Source organism: Schistocerca gregaria, chromosome 11 (assembly GCF_023897955.1).
Source record: "Schistocerca gregaria isolate iqSchGreg1 chromosome 11, iqSchGreg1.2, whole genome shotgun sequence".
Classification (NCBI taxonomy): Eukaryota; Metazoa; Arthropoda; class Insecta; order Orthoptera; family Acrididae; genus Schistocerca; species Schistocerca gregaria.
Window position 1 is genome coordinate 45,203,019 of NC_064930.1, and position 12,145 is coordinate 45,215,163.

Here is a 12,145-nt window from a genome sequence, read left to right on the forward strand (position 1 = left end):
TGCTTGGCTTTCTTTGTGATCAAGAAACGCAAAGACCAAGCAGGAGTACAGTTGAAGATGAAATTGGTCAATGTGCGAGGAAATGGAACACGAGGTAATGCAAAACAAAACTGGTTCGCCCTGCAACTCTCGCAACAAATGTACGTGAGAAAACTGCTTTCGCTTTAGCAGCCACTGTCTACACCATGTTGACCGCTTTCCTTATCTCCTACGGTTGGTCTGAATGTTTTTTGCAACACAAGTTGCGAATACAGACCACAACAGAACTTCCTCCATTTCTATATATCAAAGTAACTGAATTAAATTTTTGACGTTTACGGGGAGCGTAGTCGCTTGCCACTAATATTTCTTTTCTACACCGACAGATGGCGCGCGATTAGTAGATTGTGGTTTGTGTCGTGTGAACACAACACATTTGCAGCGATCTTTTGCATGTACAGACATCTGCGCCGATGTCTGCGCAGACAGATCGTTGCGTGTGGACCGGGCTTTACACCGTGGAAAGGGCTAAACCTCATTATTAAGCTTGCATGCGTAGCGCCATTGTCTTGGCGTTAGAAGATTTGGAATCTTCACACGGGACACGTTATCTTTGTTGGAGTTATTATTATTTTTTTTTTTTAGTTGCAGAAATTAGTAGTTCGCACTAGTGATACGAAATAGCACCAAGAAGAGAAGATGTTGGGTGCACGACATTAATAGCAAGAGAGAAAGCTTAGGAGAATACCATCGTCTGTGTATTGATCTAGAGTCTGACGAAGATAGGTTCTTTAAATATTTTCGTATGTGGCGAGAATGTTTGGACAACATGCATCGCCTGGTAAAAAGGTAGCAGCGAGAAGTGCACAACGAACTGGAGAAAGCCAATTGATACAAGGCACAGACTAGCCATTTGTTTGAGGTACGTTATGCCGTTTGTGGCCTCTTTGTGCTTCAAATAGTAGTCATATAAATTATTCCATTTCAGTTTTGCTGTATCGTATGAAAGGTTCGGTGGAAGGAAGTGTTATCCCACAACGTAGTTACGAGTGGAGTGATAAATTTATCTGCAGTGTTTACAAATACAGCAAACGATTCTAACATCTAGTTCCGTATGTCCCGCTAGAGAGAACTTTCTACTTAATAGATTGTTTCGTTTCATTGTATTCATAACATTGTCATTGAATTTAAACAAACGTATGTTTGGTCGTTAACTTATCTGTTCGTTCTATCGGCACAACTGATTGTAATCTTTTCCAGATACCTGACTGCAGGCGACAGTCACCAGACCATAGCTCTTTCTTTTGTGTCAGGATGTTCAACAGCCTCAGAAATTGCGAAACAAGTGTGGCAGGCAATATGTACTGTTCCACAGCCCAAGTATTTACCTACCCCTGCAACGGAGATGTGGAAGAAATCTGAAGAAAGATTCTAGAGCTTTTGGGGTTTCCGAACTGCCTTGGAAGCATAGACGGTAAAGATGGTTAAAATGCCCGAAAGATAGTGGATGCCAGTTCTTCTGTTACAAACAGTTCTTTTAGCTAGTTCTCCTGGCGGTCGTTGATCCATAGTACGAGTTTACAGTAGTTGACATTGGAAGTTATGGACTTCACAGTGACAACACTGTTTCTGAGAATTCAGCTTTCTATCAAGAGTATATCGAGGGCAAGGGCATTCTACCTCCAAATCAGGATCGCAGCTGAGTGCCGCCATAGAGGCAAGCAGCCGCTCCGGCTGGCGGCGAATCTGTGATGTGCGACAACCCGGCGGCGGCCGCTGCGTCAGAGCCGCACGCTCTGTGACCGCCGCCACACGAAGACGAGCCATTCAGGAGCGCGGCCTGCCGGCTGCTGTTCAAGGCCTCAGGCCAGGCTGCGTTCCGTCTCGACAGGCCCCTCCAATCCGCATCCAGTGACGCCTATGGGCTGAGGTACCGTTGGGCCTTCGTGGCGTGTTCGGGACGACTTTAAATTTAGCTACACTGTTAACCACAAGTTGTTCAGTCCACAGTTAGCAGCCGACTTAAGTTCTATACTCGAAATAGCCGGGAAAAAAGCTTTATACGAACACATAAATAACGCCTAACCGCAGAATAAACGCGAGATAATGAACCGGTGATTCTGGCAGGGCTAGGGAAGTTAACCAGAGATTAAGTTTTGATAATGGCGGGAATAGTTACAGAATTAGTGGCGACAAGATTGTTTGTTAGAACGAGGAAAGGATTATATGGATGAATATGATTCCAAATTTATAGTAACATTTCGTACTACCATTTTTCGATCCCGTGCTTGAGTAACTGGACTGTATAAATAAAATGTGAAACTTTTTACTATCATGAAATGTTGATTATATTTATATGTTTTGACGATGCCATTATGGCCTTTTCACTTTAGGACATGATGTAAAAAATATCGGAAGATGGTCATTACGGACAGAAACCGGTCATCGTCTAAAGAACTGATACTGTGATCAAAGACTGGAATAAAAACATTTAACATAAAACTTCTTGCTTGTAGTAAGCTAATAGGCATTTAATACTAATACTTGGTGAATTATATTCAGTACTGTTATTTATGTGAATCAGATAGATAAACGTGACCATTTGCGCCAAAACAGTCTGGCTTGTTCCGCGTGTATTACAACTGCTGCAATATGAGAAAGGTCTATTTCGTTTTCTGTAGCAGACAGTTACAAAATAGACGTAATCGAAATCGGAAAATCAGACGAGTCTTGGCTGCTATTCGTATTAACAGCTTTTCCTGTATTGCTCAACGACATTTTTATTTTTCATGCAGCAAAACCTTTGATGAGGTAGTTGCTTGTTTCGTAGCAAAACAAGACAGGAAAAAAATGCTCGGGCCTAAGAATTGAAGAAATAGATACTGTCGTATTTGTCTCTTGTCTTTAGCGCTTTTGCGTTTCCGATATTTAATTTGATGTCACGCAAAAGACAGAGTTATTAGTTAATGGGCAACAAGAAGTGCAGATTTCCTGAATATTCTCTCGGTCACAAACGATCCCACCGTGTATTAACTGTGAGTCAAACCGGTCGACTGAGAGCAGGAGAGGCACCACAGGACACACAGGACATTTCAGTTTCCACTGTCCTGAATATAGGTTCGATGGCGTCCATTACAAAATGTACACGTTTGAGATCCACAGAGCGAAATACAGTGGCGTGCAACAGAAGAATGCCTTAAAAAGTGGTGGCACTGCACTTTGGCACACATAAGACCGAATAACATGTCTTACATTTCCTCCAAAATGTATGTTTTATGTATCAAACTGTTCGGAAGGACGTGCGCTACAAAATCAACATATTTTTGAGAAATCGATTTTTAAAAATTTTTGACGTCCTATCTGAAACGTTCGAAAGGGGGGGGGGGGGGGGAGGGGGCGGTGCAACTATCAAGTTTTTGCCCCAGTTCGGAAATGTCGTAGATCAGGAGCTTTCACGCTTTCCATGAACGATGTCACTACGATCACTCACAAACTTAGAAACTAAGCTTACTTCTACCGAAGATGGCGTAAAGAGCCTGTGCCAACTTCTCCAGTTCTGTTGTCAATGATATTTTGAATCATTGCTATATCAAGCGACTGAAAATGTGGCTCTGACGCCGGTGAACGTAACGGCGTGGTTAGAATACGTACTCTAAACATCAACTCTTATGGCGCTGTGTGGTAATTTGTCTTGTGATTCTGAACATCACTCTATCAATGCTTTCACACTTATTCCATTAATTGAAAATTAAATCCAAAGAAAGAACATAAGTAAAACACACTTGCTAGTGACTAATCATCATGTGGTGTTGCAGTAGTTCTTGCTATGTCCGTGCTTGCTCCGAAAATACCACGATATCAAAACCATGAGCAGTTGTAGATTGTGTAGTAGAATAGCTACCAAAATAAATGTCCAACAGCATCATGTAAGTCAGAAAATTCAAAATCACCCACCTAAGATAGCACGAAAGTGCTGAAAGATGTATCGCTGAAACAAAACAGAAAGAAGAGGTGTCTTGCATACGGCGGAGTTCCCATTTGCTACCGAGATTAAAACTGAAGAAACTGCAAAAATGTGGGAAATTAAGGAGATGGGACCTGGATAAACTGAAAGAACCAGAGGTTGTACAGAGTTTCAGAGAGAGCATAAGGGAACAATTGACAGGAATAGGGGAAAGAAATACAGTAGAAGAAGAATGGGTAGCTCTGAGGGATGTAGTAGTGAAGGCAGCAGAGGATAAAGTAGGTACAAAGACGAGGGCTGCTAGAAATCCTTGGGTAACAGAAGAAATATTGAATTTAATTGATGAAAGGAGAAAATATAAAAATGCAGTAAATGAAGCAGGCAAAAAGGAATACAAACGTCTCAAAAATGAGATCGACAGGAAGTGCAAAATGGCTAAACAGGGATGGCTAGAGGACAAATGTAAGGATGTAGAAGCTTATCTCACTAGGGGTAAGATAGATACTGCCTACAGGAAAATTAAAGAGACCTTTGGAGAGAAGAGAACCACGTGTATGAATATCAAGAGCTCAGATGGCAGCCCAGTTCTAAGCAAAGAAGGGAAGGCAGAAAGGTGGAAGGAGTATATAGAAGGTTTATACAAGGGCGATGTACTTGAGGACAATATTATGGAAATAGAAGAGGATGTAGATGAAGACGAAATGGGAGATACGATACTGCGTGAAGAGTTTGACAGAGCACTGAAAGACCTGAGTCGAAACAAGGCCCCCGGAGTAGACAACATTCCATTAGAACTACTGACGGCCTTGGGAGAGCCAGTAATGACAAAACTCTACCAGCTGGTGAGCAAGATGTATGAGACAGGCGAAATACCCTCAGACTTCAAGAAGAATATAATAATTCCAATCCCAAAGAAAGCAGGTGCTGACAGATGTGAAAATTACCGAACTATCAGTTTAATAAGCCACGGCTGCAAAATACTAACGCGAATTCTTTACAGACGAATGGAAAAACTGGTAGATGCAGACCTCGGGGAAGATCAGTTTGGATTCCGTAGAAATGTTGGAACACGTGAGGCAATACTGACCTTACGACTTATCTTAGAAGAAAGATTAAGAAAAGGCAAACCTACGTTTCTAGCATTTGTGGACTTAGAGAAAGCTTTTGACAATGTTGACTGGAATACTCTTTTTCAAATTCTAAAGGTGGCAGGGGTAAAATACAGGGAGCGAAAGGCTATTTATAATTTGTACAGAAACCAGATGGCAGTAATAAGAGTCGAGGGGCATGAAAGGGAAGCAGTGGTTGGGAAAGGAGTGAGACAGGGTTGTAGCCTCTCCCCGATGTTATTCAATCTGTATATTGAGCAAGCAGTAAAGGAAACAAAAGAAAAATTTGGAGTAGGTATTAAAATTCATGGAGACGAAGTAAAAACTTTGAGGTTCGCCGATGACATTGTAATTCTGTCAGAGACGGCAAAGGACTTGGAAGAGCAGTTGAACGGAATGGACAGTGTCTTGAAAGGAGGATATAAGATGAACATTAACAAAAGCAAAACGAGGATAATGGAATGTAGTCAAATTAAATCGGGTGATGCTGAGGGAATTAGATTAGGAAATGAGACACTTAAAGTAGTAAAGGAGTTTTGCTATTTAGGAAGTAAAATAACTGATGATGGTCGAAGTAGAGAGGATATAAAATGTAGACTGGCAATGGCAAGGAAAGCGTTTCTGAAAAAGAGAAATTTGTTAACATCTAATATAGATTTATGTATCAGGAAGTCCTTTCTGAAAGTATTTGTTTGGAGTGTAGCCATGTATGGAAGTGAAACATGGACGATAACTAGTTTGGACAAGAAGAGAATAGAAGCTTTCGAAATGTGGTGCTACAGAAGAATACTGAAGATAAGGTGGATAGATCACGTAACTAATGAGGAGGTATTGAATAGGATTGGGGAGAAGAGAAGTTTGTGGCACAACTTGACTAGAAGAAGGGATCGATTGGTAGGACATGTTTTGAGGCATCAAGGGATCACAAATTTAGCATTGGAGGGCAGCGTGGAGGGTAAAAATCGTAGAGGGAGACCGAGAGATGAGTACACTATGCAGATTCAGAAGGATGTAGGTTGCAGTAGGTACTGGGAGATGAAGCAGCTTGCACAGGATAGAGTAGCATGGAGAGCTGCATCAAACCAGTCTCAGGACTGAAGACAACAACAACAACAACAACAACCGACTGTTTTGTTGATATGAAATTTTGTTTGTAAGCAAGCGCACCTCTCATATATCGTGCAACAGCTGAGAAAGAATAGTTAGAAACATTAATAATACAATTTCACGGAACTTCTTGTCAATTGGGTTACTGACATGCTAACCTTAAATCCTGACAAGTAATCGCCAACACACGCGAGAACATATTTCTTGATCGTATCTATAGAACTACAGTTCCTGTTGTTGTTGTCGTTGTGGTCTTCAGTCGTGAGACTGGTTTGATGCAGCTCTTCATGCTACTCTATCCTGTGCAAGCTTCTTCATCTCCCAGTACTTACTGCAACCTGCATCCTTCTGAATCTGGTTAGTGTATTAATCTCTTGGTCTCCCTCTACGATTTTTACCTTCCAGGCTGCCCTCCAATACTAAATTTGTAATCCCCTGATGCCTCAGAACATGTCCTACCAAATCGGTCCCTTTTTCTTGTCAAGTTGTGCCACAAACTCCTCCCCAATTCTATTCAATACCTCCTCATTAGTTATGTGATTTACCCATCTAATCTTCAGCATTCTTCTGTAGCACCACATTTCGAAAGCTTCTATTCTCTTCTTGTCCAAACTAGTTATCGTCCATGTTTCACTTCCATACATGGCTACACTCCATACAAATGCTTTCAGAAACGACTTCCTGACAGTTAAATCTATACTGGATGTTAACACATTTCTCTTCTTCTGAAACGCTTTTCTGGCCATTGCCAGTCTACATTTTATATCCTCTCTACTTCAACCATCATTGGTTATTTTGCTCTCCAAATCGCAAAACTCCTTAAATACTTTAAGTGTCTCATTTCTTAATCTAATTCACTCAGCATCACCCGACTTAATTCGACTACATTCCATTATCCACGTTTTGCTTTTGTTGATGTTCGTCTTATATCCTCCTTTCAAGACACTGTCCATTCCGTTCAACTGCTCTTCCGAGTCCTTTGCTGTCTCTGACAGAATTACAATGTCATCGGCGAACGTCAAAGTTTTTATTTTTTCTGCATGGATTTTAATACCTACTCCGAATTTTTCTTTTGTTTCCTTTACTGCTTGCTCAGTATACAGATTGAATAACATCGTAGAGAGGTTACAACCCTGCCTCACTCCCTTCCCTTTCATGTCCCTTGACTCTTGTATAACTGCCACCCGGTTTCTGTACAAATTGTAAATGGCCTTTCGCTCCCTGTATTTTACCCCTGCCACCTTTAGAAATCGAAAGAGAGTATTCCAGTCAACATTACTTGCGACTAATGACGGTGCAAGATCTACCAGTGCTAAGTCTCGCAAAGCGCATATGTCACAGAAATCGCGTACATAGCAAAAGTAGCAAGAATCGCAGAAATAGCATTAGTGGAGTGCGGAGGGAATACGAATTGTGACTTCGTTAACTGCCATTCTTAACTGCAACAAATCACAGTTAAGAAGCGCAGCTACCGAAAAGTAGAATTTACAGATATCGCTGATACCGCAAAACCGCAGTTTAGCCCATGCCTATGCAGAAGTGTCGGATCGGGTACGAAGGTCACGCCTCGCGCAGATCGCGTGAGGAAGGGTATGGCACGGGAGGGGAGGGGAATCACGTGACGTTCCAACTGCGGCGTTGCCTGTCGTGGAACAGTTGCTCGAAAGACGTGGTAGCGATAGGTAGTGTTAACCGCAGTCAGCGCTGCGTTTCATCTCTGCCCAGCAGGACGTGTGAAGACACAGCAGGTAGGAGCGCTGAGCTGGCTAACCCTCTTTTGTGCACATTTTGCAATGTGCCGCATTACCAAGTGAAATTTAGAAGTACTTAGTACTGGTGGACAAGCAGCAGCATAGGGCGAATAACGCTCGGGTGTCCTGTGTGCGAGCGGGCATGTCGCGCCACAAGATGGCTGCTTTAGCCGGCCAGCTGTTTCTGTAAAAGAGCGCTCCTAAACTGTAGAATACCGCACCTGAATTAGGTTTACTTCAGAAAATAAAGCGAAAAGGAATGGTGTGCATGAAATTTACAACCAGAGGAATCCCCATGGATAGTTTCATAAATATCAAGTACGAAGATAATCATATTCTTCGAATAACCGTGAATGAACAGAGGAGCATTCGATTATCTCATCAACAAATGAAAGACGAATGGTTTTTACACGATCAAGAAGTTTTAAAAGCCGATAAATGCGGAAGAATGACGAAGTACCCTAAATACGCTGTACGAAGTACCCTAAATACGCAGATACACAAAATGGCTACAGCAACTAACAGCTAGCTGCGCTATCTTTGCAGCGGCGTACCACGTACTTTCTATATTTTAACTGACTCAGTTACGATTCCGTATACTATTTTTATATATACTGTTTACACTGCATCGCTAACCATATTTTGAAGGTGTTGCCAAAGAACACCTTTAAGTGTATACGCACCTATCCCCGTATATCTCATTAAATTCCTAATAAATTACAACGAACCATGAAATTTTACAGATTTTTGATGTTGCGAACGTAATTCATCAGCAGTTAGTGTTAGACCAAGTGTTTCAATTAATCTAAATAGTCTGTAAAAGTAAAGTGTACAAAAGTTTTGAAAAGGAAGACGAACGTTGTGTGGAATGATTTGCCCGAAAGTATGAAAAGAAAAATGAGGGAAACTTTGGGTGCACCTCATTTTCTGTTCATTATTTCGAGCATCATTCAAAGAAACGAAGAACTTTTCTCTACTGTACTTGTTTCTCTTACACAAATAATTTCATAAAATATTTGACCGATTTCTTTCATTTTTTTATTTCCAAGTGTTATTCACAAAGCCTTCCTAACGTTTTCCTGTTCTCGAAAATTCGAACTTTGATACTTGATTCCAAGGAAGTCTTTTCGACATTTAAATACAGCACCAGTGTATAGGTAAGCCTTCACCAGATGAAATTTGACACTTCATTTACGTGTAGGTTGGCAGCAGCTTTTCGTGAAATATTTCAATTTTTCGTGAACTCGTTAAGTTTTCGTTGCTCTGATTACTTTCAAGCAGTTAAATATTTTCATGCAAAACTAGATCTGACGCTGGTCACTTTGATTCGCCGTTTACCTGTTTCTCTCTCTTTTCTTTGTATGAAAATTCGGACAAAACCTCTCGGGTGTAATTCATAGGAAGTGTTTCCGCACTGCTCACGCGTTTACAAACACGTATCGAGCGTTAATCACACGATATAAAATAGTCATTTCTGATTGCTGTCATTTACAAAAATCGTCGTTTCGATATCTTGAACCGTTCGAGATAAGATTTTTACGACCGCTTGATTCCCGAAGTGCAGGAAAGGTTCGGACTTGCCGCGAGCAACCCGTCCGCAGATACAACCAGTATCTGAGAATGAAGAGAGACGTCATCCCGGTCTGAACTTTAAATACAATTTAGATATATTGATTACATTTGATACGCAATAATATACGGCCTTAATTGAACTATACGGAAAGTCTACGCAATGTGATTTTTACCTCTGCTAGTTCTTAAAAATGTGCAGCAATGTACTCAATTTCGTGCAGCATAGTAACTTATGACGAAGAACGAAAATAGACCTTTGTCCAACAAAGATATAAAATTCTGTGTACTTCTTTGTACACTATTCTAAATAATTTTAATTATACGTAACATGTTTTTCTTTTAGTTCAGTAGACTCAGGATATGTATTTTATTACTCAATGAAAATTTAAGTACTCGACTTTAAGTGGTTTCTGAGAGAAAAAATAAAAAAGAAATTTTTTAGTAACGGCTTCTAAAGTTTCAAAAGACTGTAACTCAATACATGCTTAATTTTTTAGTCGCTCAGAAGCACCCTGCACCATAATCTGTGTCATTTTCTTCATCTTTTTCCAAGTTTCTTTTTCTTCTTTCTGGGCTCCTTAGTGGACAACTGTGCTCCATACTCTGCTTTATCAATGCGAATGTTGCCCGTCCGTTAAAGTTCTCTGATGCAGTTTACTCCAGGATTAACTCCTATTGCAGTGCTGTAGAACTTTCACCCTCCCAATGTTGCCACCATTAAAAGCAATAACAGCATCACAGACACCCCTCCCCCACTTTAGTGTCTCTATTCCAACAAAAACGTTTCTTGGTAACCGAGTCCATATAAGATTATTGAACGCCTCATTGGGATTTTGAGTGTGACCATACAGACACTTCTTCAGTAACTCATGATTTGGCAGGACTCTGTAAATAGGTTTTATGATATCCATGACTGCTTCTGGGATGGAATGTTTATGGCCGTATGAACTGTTTGAGTACTGGACATTGCGGTAATTGCACCATGAATTAAGTTTTAATCAGTTGACAGTCTGTGAAAGAAGGTAGCCCGTACTTCCTGCTTCATTTTCAACAAATCCTCAGTATTATTTTTAATGGACATCCCATAATACTGCTGTAGTTCATCAATTACTTTGCCTGTCACCCTGCCTCGTACGGTTTTACCGTCAGGAAGTTTGTTTCTCAAACATTGTCAACTTCCTCAACTTGATGCCCATCCTCTTACGGAAATGACCAACACTGTTCACCTTTATAAAACGGCAACTCACAGGCTTCTACATAATAAAAATTACCGATTTTATTAGATCTTGAAGTAATGCACGTAAAAATTTTAGCATTTTCAGCCGGTGTAGATTGTATTAAAAGACAATTCTTCCCACGTGAGATTATAATTTTATTCGAAAAATTGCAAATTTTATGATGAAATAAAAATCCGAGAATGTGAAAAAAAATTTTCGTTCTTAACTCCCCTTAAACGACAGGAATGCAGCAGTGATGGCTTCTTAAGTTTCTCTCGCGTAGCTTTCTCTAGGTACCTTACAAGCTATCAGTTTAAGCCATGAAGGACGTGCAGTATTAATGCGATATTGCAGAGCCTATGTTCTTCGGGCATGCCTGACCGAAGAAACATTGCATCTCATTCCTGAATAACAAAGGCACTGCAGTGACGCATTGATACACAGACACCTGGCAAACTACTTTCAATTAGCATGTGCCGCAATGAAAGAGTAGAGATTGTTGACATATGGTTGCGACATATGGAGGTTTGGGTGTGGTTGTGAGCCGAGCTCAAACAGCCAATAGCAAAGCGACCACTCGCAATAGGCGGGAAATCCGTCTTCGCCTCCCGGTCCGACACAAATTTTCATTGTCGTCTTTCCATTATACAGTTCATCGTTGTTCATATTCGTAATTGCGAGTACGTTTCGTGTGCAGTATTAATGTCTAGACCAACCTAGATTTCCAGGAAACTGTTTCAATAAAGTAATAATGTCTTAGCTTCGCATCATTACTTTTCGATGGCTGAATTACCTTACCAGTATTGGTCTTTTTTTCATATAGTTAGACTTAAACTAATGTACCGAACTTAATTCCCAGAGTGCTTTAAGAACGTAGTTGCTGGTTGCCTCGCATGTGATACACCTCGGCTGATACCATGATGTTTGGTTGTTGCTGTCGCATTGATATTGTTTCCAAAGCCGGATTTTATTTATTTATTTACACGCCGAGCCCGTTCAGTAGGGCCCAATTGAGGAGCAAATCTAAATGTTCGTTGAACATGTCAGTACTTCTAATTTCAACATAAAAGTAAGAACAGATAAAATAAAATGTCTCTGAACCCAAATATTCAACTTAAGTTTAACTGAATCAACAATACAGCATAAGAATGGGCTTAATTTGTCAAGGAACTCCACGACACGAGTGACACATGAGGAAACTCCTCAGTTTCGATTTGGAAGCGCGTGCATTACTGCTAAGATTTTTGAATTCTTTTTTTAGCTTACTGAAAATGGATGCAGCCGTATACTGCACAAGAGTTAAGGAAGTGCGATCCAAATGCAGATTGGATTTCTGCCTAGTACTAACTCAGTGACAGCTGCTAAAGATATATAATGTGCCAATGTCAAAATACCCAGACTAGCGAATAGGGGTCGACAAATTGTTCGAAAACTTAGCACTTATTG

General features: G+C 40.6%; 1 long non-coding RNA gene across 1 annotated transcript in view; it reads left to right on the forward strand.

Moving 5' to 3' along the window:
• The first annotated feature begins 7,819 nt into the window (after nucleotides 1-7,819).
• Nucleotides 7,820-12,145, forward strand: part of LOC126295295 (uncharacterized) — a 50,003-nt gene continuing 45,677 nt past the window's right edge. The window contains exon 1 of the long non-coding RNA XR_007552452.1: nucleotides 7,820-7,907. This is a non-coding gene — a long non-coding RNA (uncharacterized LOC126295295). The remainder of the gene's footprint in view (nucleotides 7,908-12,145) is intronic.